The following is a 13,204-nucleotide window of genomic DNA, read 5'->3' on the forward strand; positions in this document are numbered from 1 at the left end:
CACACTCTTTGTCCCCAGTGTAAAAGTGACTGAGATCTAATTCCATAGGTGTCTTTTCATTCTTGGAAATTTTAATGACACTAAATTTTCTCGGGAAAAAAATCACTAATTTTGAGAATATCAGTAATCACACTTTTGATTCCTTTCCCATAAACTGTTTTGGAAATATGGAGTTGATTATATGCACGTGGTTCATTTGTCATTCTTGTATTTTTTTTTCCACAGGACAGAGTAGCAGGATATTTTTTGTGGCTAACCTCCTTAACTAATTATGCTTTAACGTTATCCTAAGAACAATTTCCAGAACCGAGACACAATAAATAATAAATAATGCTTTCATGCATATTAACTCCTGTGGCAGAAAGACTGAGGAACTTTTACTCTTTCACTATGGAAATTAGTGCACTAAATAACCACCTCTCCAGTCAATTGTGGCTCATAGGTGGTTGGTTACCTGGAAGAGTTAGTGAATGTGGAGGGAGAATAATTAGAGAATTTTACTTCATATTTACTCTGTGTCAGTCACTGTTCTAGTACTTCACATATAAGAAATAGCTTATAAGTTTCAGGCATTTGGTAGACCTGGGCATGAATCAGCATGTTTTTAAAGGAGGCTGATACATCTGCTGATTTAACAAGTGGACCAAGTGGTGCTTTACTAATGGATGGTAAATTGAATCTGGTCTAAGCATATTCTCTTTTCCAACTGCTTAGCTTCAAGTTTTGTGTCCGGCATTTATTAGCTTGTGACTTAGAAAAATTTAATCATTCTTAGTCTCAGTTTTCCCATCTGTAAAGAGGTATTAATAATAATACCTACCTAAGAAAGCTATTGAGAAGATTAAGTGAGATGGTGTATGTTGAAAGTCCTTTCTGTCATGTCTGAGCTATGGAAAGTTCTCCGTAATGGTTAACTTGTGTTTCTTCCTTAAGAATAGAGCTTTATCTATTATATAATCTGTACTCTTTATCTGACCTATTTCAAGAGCAATGAATTATAGAAAAATTGGACAAATCATGAGTTTCAAGCTATAGTCTACCAATAACTGAATTTCTGATCTTCATTGTCACTTACTTCTCAGACTTTAAACTTAATCACTGGCAAAATGGAGTCAAACTAAATGACTTTAGAGACTTTTCCAGTATGAAGATTTTATGGTTTTTATTAAGTGCTGAAATCATCACACAATTTAGTCACCCAAAATATGGGACTTTAAAAATCTAAAACATTAATCAAATAAAGCAGTGATTTTTAAAAAATAGAAAACAATTTTTTGTTAGTCTTCTATGATTTCTAGTTTTATTTTTACTGAAGATAAGTAGATTTTGTTGTAATTTAAAAATAATTTTAATGGGTCTAATTACCTATGAACTTGGATTTATTATACAAAGGAGTGGGTGAATGTATTACATCATATAATTAAAGGACAGATTCTTAGACAAAATTGAACCAGTGAATTCTGATTTCATCCTCATGTTACAGACACAAACGGATATGCAACATCAATATTTGTTCTTGTCCCTAATATTCACAACTTCTTTATGACTTACTAAAGATATAGTAAAATACCATTCATGATGAATATGTAACCAGTAAATTTATAAACTAAATCCTTTCGTTTCTGATAAAAACTTCCAGTGAATTTCAAACTCTTAGTATAATCGCTTTAGTTACTTCTCTTTAAATCATTTCTTAAAATTCTACTAAAATTATCCAATATTCAGTATATATAGAAAAAATGAATATATGAGATAAATAAAAATCTATTGTACATTGAAATAAATAGTCAGAAAATATCAATAGATTTGAATTTTTGAATTGATATCAATACATGTTGCCTTATAAACTTCTTTAAAATTAAACACTAAAATGAAATAGAGTACTTCTAATCTCTTCATTATATCTGCTTTCAGAAACAAAGTGTTGGCTGAGTTACCAACATTTACTTTTGAACAGTAGAGTGCTTTGGTAGGAATACTGATCATTGTAGTAAATTGACCGATAAAATACATCACCTACGTTATTGTCCTTTTGTGAAGCATTAACTGAGTTCCTCAACTCTTTAATACTCAGCTTCTTTTTTTTTTTTTTTTTTTGAGATGGAATCTTGTTCTGTCATCCAGACTGGAGTGCAGTGGCCTGATCTCGGCTAACTGCAAACTCTGCCTCCCGGGTTCAAGCAATTCTCTGCCTCAGCCTCCTGAGTAGCTAGGATTACAGGCACCTACCACTATGCCTGTCTAATTTTTTTTTTTTTATATATTTTTTTAGTAGAGATGGGGTTTCACCAACTTGGCCAGGGTGATCTTGAACTCCTAGCCTCGTGATCCACCTGCCTAGGCCACCCAAAGTGCTGGGATTACAGGTGTGAGCCACTGTGCCTGACTTAATCCTCAGGTTCTTAATCTATAACATGTAAATAATAATACTTAGGGAATGGAGAAATAATTAAATAACATTCAAAATTCTGAGAAGTACCTGATAGTCACTATCCTTTTAATTCGAATGCATTATTTTACAAATAATATTTCCCCTAAGAAAGAAGCCTTGAAGAGAAATGCAAATGATTTTGATATTGTCATCAACTGTATTTAGAATTAGCATTAAAGTCAAGGAGTAATGCTGTACCACCAATAGATATAGCTAAGTGTATGATTTATGTATTTATGTATTTTTTTTTTTGAGACAGGTTCTCGTATTGTTGCCCAGGCTGGAGTGTGGTGGCTATTCACAGGTGCAATCCCACTACTGATTAGCACAGGAGTTTTGACCTGCTTTGTTTCCTACCTGAATGGATTCACCCATTCTTAGGCAACCCGGTGATCCCCTGCTACCAAGAGGTTATCATATTTATGACGAACTTAGTGTGGACAACCGATCAGTGTAGCACACTACAGCCCAGAACAACTGGACTCACAGCGATCCTCCTGTCTTGGCCTCCTGACTAGCTGAAACTACAGGCATGTGCCACCACGCTCAGCTAGAATCTATTATGTAATTTTTTTTTTTTTAACAAAAGGAAGTCCACTCTCCCATTATTTTGATATAGCCAGCTCTTAATATATACCTTTATAAGCATAACATACTCTGAAATTCATTAAACATAACTCCTCGTGCATTGCCTAGTAGATATAATAAGGTACACGGAAGTTGTGTGTTGGAGAATTTTCAGAAAAATAATTGGTGATAGGGGAACTGCCTCACGTAAACAGTGTTAAAAACTGTAACATATTAGTAGTCACTAAAATATTAAAGAGCCTCGTCCTTTGGATTAATATATAATTAAGACATTTACTCAACTATAAGTCAAAATAAAACCTTATAAAATATGTATATTATAATATATATAAATGAAAATGTATGAGTGGATTAAGCATGTGAGTTAATTGGGGGGGTCCTCAGGTCCATAGCTGGAAATGTTATTATTGCCTTGCCCAGGGTTTCTCAACTCTGGCCATGTAATAGTATTGCCAACCTGGGAAGCTTTGAAGATGTTGTTTATATGCTACCTTTTCTATATGTAAATTGTTCTTCAAGAAAAAATTTTTAAAAGTACTGGTTAATATCCAGTCTGATCCTCAGCTTCTGATTTAGTTTTTCTGTGGTAGGGTTCAGGCCATGATATTTTTTCTAAAGTTCCTTAGAGGATTATATTGTGAGGCCAGAATGGAATAAACACACTAAACAAGAAGTTTCTATATTCTCAAGTACGGTTTAAGGTTGAATGGGAAATGGTGAAGAATTTTAGAAATGGAAAAAAATAACTTTTTAAAGTCATCTTACATGATAAAGACACATTACTTTGACAACAGACTTGGAATCACCCGTTAGACCACATGGCTCTGGAATAATGCATCCAATTCATTATTTCAGGCTATACATGTATACTAATAGTTTTCTTATATATTCTCTGACCTAAACTTCACCTTAAAATGAGAAATTTGCATTGTGTATATCAGACTTTAAGAGTGCCCAATGTTGCCCAGTCGAGTGGTCGAATTTGCACTTGAAGGCATGTTATCCACCTTTGAGGTCTTTGCTCCTTAATAAGATTATAGTGTGGAAATAAAGATATCCCAAATAAGATAAACCAGGGACTATTTATTTAGCATTTGTTGTAGCAAGGGAGTCAGCTCCCATCACTTACGTCTATCAGAGATTCAAAGGTTTAATAGTTTTGCTTTTCTTTTTTTGTTAGGAAGTCTTTAGGTATGTTTTAACTGGAGATTGTTGACATGTGGAAGCTGGAAATAGGCCAGTTAGAAGAGAGGCATCTTATTTGTTTGATTTGATGAACATATTTGACTTTATCTGGTTAGTCCTGAGTTGGAAGCTGGAACAAAATCTAACAGTCATTGGTCAAGTTTTGAATGTTCTGGACCATTTGCTTCAGAGGTTATAGTTTGGCTTTCCAGGGTTGGATGCTGCAGATCTGTGGGTCAGAGTTCTGTTGCCTTATATGATTTGGCCATTGTCAACTGTGTATTCATTCATCTCTCAAAAAGATAAAATAAATCACCTTTATCTAGTATCTTAATAGAAGGATAACATTTTTGAAAGTTACATTAATTCTTTAAGGCATTCATTATTTGTTCAATGGTAACAGAATCCTAAAATAATGGAACTCATTGCTTGGAAATATGGAGTACACTGGGAAAATCTGGTTTACTTAGAAATTACATTGTGATGGTTAATATTGAGTGTGGACTTGATTGGATGGAAGGATGCTAGGTGTTGTTTCTGGGTGTTTGTGAGGGTGTTGCCAAAAGAGATTAACATTTGAATCAGTGGACTGAGAGAGGAGGCCACCCTCAATCTGGTTGGGCACCGTCTAATCAACCACCAGCACGGCTAGAATAAAGTAGGCAGAGGCTAGAACGTGCTGACTTGCTGAATCATCTGGCCTCCACCTTTCTTTCCTGCTGAATGCTCTCTGCTCTGGAACATCAGATTCCAAGTTCTTCAGCTTTTGGGCTCTTGGACCTACACCAGTGACTTCCCAGGGGCTCTGGGACCTTTGGCCACAGACTGAAGGCTGCACTATTGGCTACCCTACTTTTGAAGTTTTGGGACTTGGACTGGTTTCCTGGCTCTTTAAGCTTGCAAATGGCCTATTGTGGGACTTTACCTTGTGATGGTGTGAGTCAGTTCTCCCAATAAACTCCCCTTTATATATTCATCTGTCCTATTAGTTCTGTCATTTTAGGAACTCTGACTAATAAATGCATGCATTCATTATAGAACAATCTTACCTAATATTTTCTCTTTTAAAACTAACATTTCCTATTATGAAAAGGCATATTACAGTACACTAAACAATACTAAATATATCAAAATGTTATAATATGATTACAATTTTAATGGAACTTTATATGTCTGATATTGACAGGAGTTGGGGCTGAGTGACTAGAAGCTATATTTCAAAGGATTAGACTTTCTAGTTATATTAGTAGAGACATGTTTAAATCCAGGGGGTTATCACAGGTTATAGGCCAGTTTCCTGTTTTTGTAAATAAAGTTTTATTAGAGCATGGCCATGCCCATTCCTCTGAGTATTGTCAGTGGTTATTTTCCATAAAACAATAGAGTCGAGTAATTGCAACAGATATATGGTCCACAGAGCCTGAAATATTTGCTATTGGGTGTTTCACAAAAAAACTTTTGTTTACTTCTGCAGAGCATATCTAAATATGTGAAAATATAATCTCCAGATTCATACCACTAAATTAAGGCTGTGGAACCAAGCCTTAGAGATGACATAATTTATTAAGCTCTACTGAGCCATTTCAGAAATTATAAGAAAATTAATGATTGATTTTTACCATTGTCAACATAACGTTCCATCAGTACTTTAGAGGAAAAGACTCCTTTAGAGTCAGTTTTGCTTTCTACTTACAGAATGCACCGGGTCCATTACATCTATGCCATACATAAATAGCTTCAATTCCTCAAGAAATTAGAGCATTCATTCTGCCTCACAGTTAAATTCAAGGTTGAAAAAGTAACTTTATTTTCTTTCTACCCACTAATCAAGGCTCAAACTGCTCCCATTTTCATACTAATGGAAAGCTGACTAAGAAAGAAAACCATTCATTTCAATATATCAGTTAGCTAATAAAATACTTTTCTACATGGGTGTTTGCCTGGTAAAATATTGTGAAGATCTTGTTTTATATTTTAATTCCTCCTGCATAAACCATTTCTAAAAGATGATTTTCAGTTACATAAAACCTTTTTTGTTTTCTTTCAATTTATAAACATTTACTAATGACTGTTCTTTATCAGTACGTTTAGAAGAGTCTATTGCGTGGTTTCACACCAGGAATACTTACACACACACACACACATATACACATACACACACACACACACTCTTTCTTTGCATTCATTGGCACTACATAAACAGTTTTATTAGGTAATGAAATCTTTGTTTTGTAAGCCCTAAACTCAAAATAAATAAATAAGTTTAAAAAGAAATCATGTTGATTTAAATCGCTCTTGGAAATATTACTAGAAAGTAAATAAAAATAACTTATATTTTCAGTATTTTAGTAGTAAATGTATATTTTAATAACATATTTAAAAGTTTTTCTTATATACTTCAGTGCCCCTATAAAATAAAATTTTTGAAATAAATTTCAGTTTTCTCTTTTTGCTGTATCATTAATATCTAACAGTATTAATCATACTGTCGTAGGTTAGCCATATTTTGGGGACCTTGACTCTAACAGAAATGGTTTTAATATGCTAAAATCATGCAAACATTTTAGGAACCTTTGAATCTTGGAAATAGGGTTTTTAATCTGCTGATTAAAAAGAAATCACTGTCACGGATCTCAAAGAATCCAATCTATTTCAGGTGGAGGATATAGGATATATATACAAACAACACATTCCTATGAAAAATATTATTATATGTATATAAAATACAGTAGAAAGTCATTCTTTCTGAGCATATTAGAAACATTTATAAAAGAGTTATTACATAATCATTATAGTAAAAGGAGATATATAAAACAAAGCTGTTGATTATAAAAAGTACATCCTATGACAGATGTTGTTGGTACTCATAAAATATAACAAGCGCAATTGGCTTTTCTTCTTGAATCTATTTGACTATTCCCCAGACACAAACTTTTGTCATATGTCTAAATTAGAGTTAAATAAAATATTATTTCACATAAGTTCTGTTCTTATTTAATAACTGGGAGACATTTTATACTTTCATATTTAATTATGAAGAGAAGTCATTCTTGATTTTTATTCATATATGTAAAGGAAATATACCAGTATTTACTTTATCTACTCACATTGATAAATTTTACCTTCAGAAATCATTCTTCTTTTTTTTTTATAAATATTGATTGCTGTACTCACAAACGGTATGAATAGAAAGGTGTGTTCTATGCTGTGACCTTATAATTGCATAAAGTAATACCTAAGTTTTCAACAACTGTTTTGTAGAAATGCATGTGAGACTGTGTAATATATTTTATTTGATGATTGACTGAAAGTACAATTGTTTATTTGAAATTTCATTTCAGTGACCATCAAAAAAACTTGTACTGAGACTAAAGATTTAGTTTGCATATAGGTCTTCGAGACATTTTTATTTCTATTAGCATCTTCAGTCCTGAAATGCCTTTTGACATAGAACAGATTGGTGATTATTATCCTGTTTTAAAGACGAGGAAGCAGATGTTAAGAAAATTTAAACGATCAGCCTATCTTCATATAGTGCTGGTAAAAAGTGGATGAATCAGATCGGTATACATTTTTAATGGATAAGCTTCAAAGGCAGCAATGGTTGAATTTAATTTGATCTGTAAACTAATGCTAAGGCTTTTTCTAATATGTGTTTATATGAGCAAAATAGAGGTTGAAAATAAGGAAGCTTACAAATGAATACCATGTAAAATAATTCTTTGAAAATACAATTTTTCTTAATGTATCTAATCAACCTCTCTCACTTGGGTTTATTTTAAAGGTCTTTTGGCCTATTTTCTCTTTGTCAAATGTCTTTATGTTAGAAACAATATAATATTGATAAAATTGGATTATTAAATAGATGAATATGTGCTTAAAATTATTTTTCTTGAAAAATACACATCTATACATTTCTGCCTTGTGCAACTTGTGTTAAATAACATTCAATTCTGTAGCCAATTCCAAAGTTATCAAATGAGAAATAGAATAAAATGGAGAATAAAAAGTAAAGTTAAACTTAGTATATTATTAAATCACTTCAGTTTAATGTGATGATGTCATATTTAAAGGTAAAAATTCAATTCTTAAATTTGTTAGTTAACATCTAGAATCCTCTTGATCACCTTATATATGATCACATAAAAACATTCTACAAGAAGCCATTTAAAAAGTCATGATTTTCACATTTCAAGATGTTACATTTTAAAATGCTTCAGCATATCTAGAGAGGGAGTATTATAGAAATCCTCATAAATAAACTAGTTAAGAGAGGTAATAAATTTGATATAGATATAGCCAACTTTTTATTATATTGAGGGAAGATAGAAAATGAAATCCATAGATAATCCTCAAATCTGATTTTTGCAGTTACATTCAATCTGCTCCTCTGCTGAAACCTTCAGCAGAGCTGATCATGCAGACCCGTTGGGTGAAGTCAGTAACATTGCCTCTCCTCTTCTCTTGTCCAGGGGAAAAATGGGGGAGGGTTGGCAGCAAAGAAAAGAGCAAAGAGAACAAGCTCTTTTCATCATTCACAAAGACATACTCAGACCTGCAACTCCGAGTGGCTACCCCTCACATTGCTAGACATATATAGGCAGTTCTAATTACCAAGTTCACTCTATGATGCAAATTTAAAACGAGATTTTTGGGATAGGCTGTGAAGTGTTGTCACAATATGTACTTGGTTCTGTTTCACAGTTGATAAAGCAATCAAAGGAAATGGAACAAGTTAGATAGAATTTTAGTAGCATTCCAGCTTTGCCATTTGCAGCTGTAACTTCTGGACAAATACCATAACTCTTGCAAATCTTAATTTCCTCAATACTTAAAATGACTTTCTAAAACCTGTCTTTATAAGTTTTATTGTTTGAATTGAAGCCTATGTAATTGTCCTAACGTGGTGCCTTGGACATAGTAGGGGCCCAATAAAAGTATCAATTATTATTAGAACAGTTAGTTAAGATGAATTCAGTCTTCTTTTAACAATAATGTGTTAATTATAGAAGACTGGAGAAAAATATTGCCCAGTTGTAAGATAGGTGTACCAGTAACTTTAAAAACATATTAAAGACATTTATTGTTTATGCTTTCTTAATGGAAATAATTTGAAACACATCTGTCTGCTTCAAAAGATGTAGAATCTACAAACAAGTCTATTGGATAGAGGGAAACTCAGGCCAAAGTTATGTTCCAAGTGTAAGAGAATTTATATTTAGGCACATGATGCTTGGACATAAACCCAAGTTCTGTGAAGGATTGGACAGTATCCAAAGCAAGCATGACAATGCCAGATAATTCCGATAATTTATGATTATCATGAGTTTATGGCTTGCAAATCATTCTTCTCTTATAGGTAAGTATAAGACAGAGATGAATGATCAATGGCTAAGATTGTCTTCTGTTAAAGAAAACATATGAGGAAGTGAGATGAAGTAGAAAAGGAAAAAGCATAGAAGGTATCAGAGAGAAATGAGGCAAATAAAAAAGGAGGGAGTGAAAGAAGTAGAGAAGGAGGAAGTCAATAACTGAGGAAGCAAGTGAGGCTGTAGGGAAAGGCGATATGACTGACTCTTGAATACCCTAGGTTTCTGTTCCCTTTACAAAATTAGTTTTTTGTTAGTTTATTATTTACTTATTTTTACTAAAAGCCTGACTTTATAGGTTATTTCAAGCAAAAACAAAAAAGGAAAAAAACAAAACAAATCTATAACCCAGTGGCTAATAACACTGTTTTTAACAGACTACAGCCATTAGTATTAAAAAATACCCCAGACTTCTATTTTGTTCTATCAAAATTTCAGGAAAGTTTCTTATAAAAAATTAAAATAAGTTTTAGTGCATTTAAAATAGGGAAGAGGAGAAGGTAGAGTACATGCTGGGGAAAAACTTTTATTTTTCAGTGACGTCTTGCCTTCAAAATGCTACCAACACATATCAATGGGGCATGGATGCCAACTTTCCCCAAAAAGTATTCTGGTTACCTGATATGTGAGAGTAGAGAAGTATCCTTAAATCAGGGCCAGAGAACACATAGAAATTGTAAGTTATAAGGTACTGGACCCTTTGAGCACAAAATCAATCTTTTCAATAACTCTGCTCCCAGTGGGTCTGGCATTGTGCCTGACATTCCTGTTACGGAAAGTCCTTTGAGTTACAACGTGGCCTTCAGAAGAATCTTTGTTAAATCAAAGTATATGACTTGGGAGGTTTAACAACTCGGTGTCTTATCAGTTAGAATTAGATAATTAGCTGTCAAAAGGAGCCTCTAGAGAGAGAAACATAGGTTAAGTACATTTAATTGAGTGGAAGTACAAACGGGGATAGAAGGATTTTCACAGATCGTAGCCCTGTTACCACCTGGAATAGGAGGAAGCAGAAAGCAGAGGCCTCAGAAGGTCTTTGGTATCTGCAGAGAAATCTGCAGAAAAGATAGCAGCCAACAGGCCAAAGGCAGCACAGAGCAATTGAAATAATTAAATCGAATGAAGAGGAATGAAAATAAACACATGAAAAGAAAGAGAAGTTATGGAAAAGAAGCACATGAAAATTTTATAACAAAATACGATAACTGGGAATAAAAAGTAGGTGAACTCTAAAGCAGTATAAAAAAATCACCACACAGTGTGATCATCTAAGTTTCTGTATTTTTTATTTTATGACAATTAAAATGAAATCTTTTCTCTTTTTCTTTCCCTCTCTCCTTCTCTCTCTCTCTCTGTTTCTTGTGTGTTTAAATTACCTCATCTGAAAGTGGTTTTAGCTGGTTTCTTTGCCAGGACACTCTTGGGAAAAGATAAAATGTTTCTCCTTAATAGTGAGGTTTTAACAAGATCATAGATCAAAATTATTGGATAAGAAAATAAATTGCATATCACACTGTCCATTCTAACTCCCATAAGTTGTATTTGGTTATGAAATACAGTTTATAACATTCTAGATACAACTAATTGTATAGGTGTATTCATTTTACTGACATTGAGAGATAATGTAAATTGTCTTCTCAAGTGTTTTCAACTTATTTAGTCCAAATTCATCTTTTAAAATTTGTAACTGTTGTCACTTTACCTCTGACCTCTGAATTTTTCAAACAAGGATAAATAAAATTTGCTGATTTATTGATGTTCAAAGGATAAGAAACCATTGCTATACGAATTCAATTTCTGCTGCAAATATTTCAATAGCAATGTTGAAGAATAATCAGAGAGTTTTTTTAACTGCTTATTTTTTTAAACTCGTTGGCCTTTTAGAATTACACAACTGATTAAGTATGAGTCATGCCTTGTGGGTGTCTTTATATACCTTTTTTCAACATGTGGTCATAGCCCTGTTCTCCTTCTTTTCTTATAAGAGTCCAGTCATATTAGATTAGAGCCCCACTCTTAATTACCTCTTTAAAGGCCCTATCTCCAAATATAGTTGCATACTGTGGATTAGGCCTTCAGCGTAAGAATTCTGAAATAACATACTACAATCCATAGCAACAGGCCTTCCTCAGTCATTGCCTTTATCTCTGTGGGGTGGGTTCTTTAACATTGCTGCATCATATGTGAAATTTTATGTTTAATTTTAATAGATGCTGTTTTTCAATAAGGTGGTAAAATTTATCTTTTTTGTCAGCAAATTTTCTGCATATCTCTACTGGGCATAGTTGAATAATTCTTTTCATTTTGTTTTCATTCAGAGGGGATGATATATCTCATTGATAATTTAGTATTTATTGTCCTCATGAGACTAAATTCAGATTCTTTATATAAATTTGTTGGACATTGAGATTTGATCCCTGTGGAGTCCTTATTGTTATCTTTTGTTCAATTTTAATGGGACTGAGAGCATTTTTTTTGTTTCTTGCAAACCTGGAATTACTCTTCGCATTAGAGATAATAATGATGATAAATTATTCATTATATATTTTTTTCTGGAGTCAGTAATGTATTTTCCCAAATAGAGTTTTTGAGATTCCAGGTTTGTTTGTGAGGTGTTTCTGAGAAATACTGAACAAGCATTTTCAGTTCCTATTAGAACTTGCACTTTACTTACCACTTTCATTTTTTTTTTTTTTTTTTAATTGCATTTTAGGTTCTGGGGTACATGTGAAGAACATGCAAGATTGTTGCACAGGTGCATACATGGCAGTGTGATTTGCTGCCTTCCTCCCCTTCACCTATATTTGGCATTTCTCCCCATGCTATCTCTCCCCAACTCCCCACTTTATTTTTTAAAGTTAGGCATTGGTGTGTGACTTGTTTTGGCCAATACATTTTGAGCAGAAAAGGCAAGTCGGATTTCTGGGAAAAAGTATCTGGAGCTAGTATACTACAAAAACCAGCATCATCTATGGTGATAATTTTCACTAATCTCTGGTGTTAGGGTGATAAGAGTCACTGACAGCCTAGGATGAATGTACAATGTAATGAGATATAGGCCTTTATTTTTATAACCATTAAGGTTTTGCAATTTTTATAACAGCACAATCTAGTCTATCTGAATTAATAGAGTTAGTACCATTCTTCCAATCTCTAGTTTACACTGGATTTAGATTTTCTTAAAAATATTTTTATATGGTTTTAAATAAATAAAACATTTAAAAATTTTCAAATTTATTTTTATAAATAAGGTAGACATAAAGGTCTGACTTCATTTTATTTCATTTGTACAACATGTTGTAAGAGCAATAAGTAACTCCTTCCAACCTCTTAAACTGCTGCTTTTTTCATCTCTAAAGTTCTCACAAATACCACTTTCTCATTCTGGATTCTATATTCAGTTAAATGAAATAATATGTTATTCTGGTCCTACACCTATATAAACTGATTTGTGGTTTTATCCTACGTCTTAATGTACTATAAATTTTCATAGGGCCTGTTATCCAGCTGTTCTTATTTTTTTATAATTTTGGCTTTTATCAATTTATCTATTATTTTCTTTTTGAATGTTTATTCTTTTATATAAAACATAAATAATTTTATATAAATCCAAGACAATATACAATAAATA

This window comes from Aotus nancymaae, unplaced genomic scaffold (assembly GCF_030222135.1).
Source record: "Aotus nancymaae isolate 86718 unplaced genomic scaffold, 86718_ANA_hifiasm-v0.15.2.pri h1tg000108l, whole genome shotgun sequence".
Lineage (NCBI taxonomy): Eukaryota > Metazoa > Chordata > Mammalia > Primates > Aotidae > Aotus > Aotus nancymaae.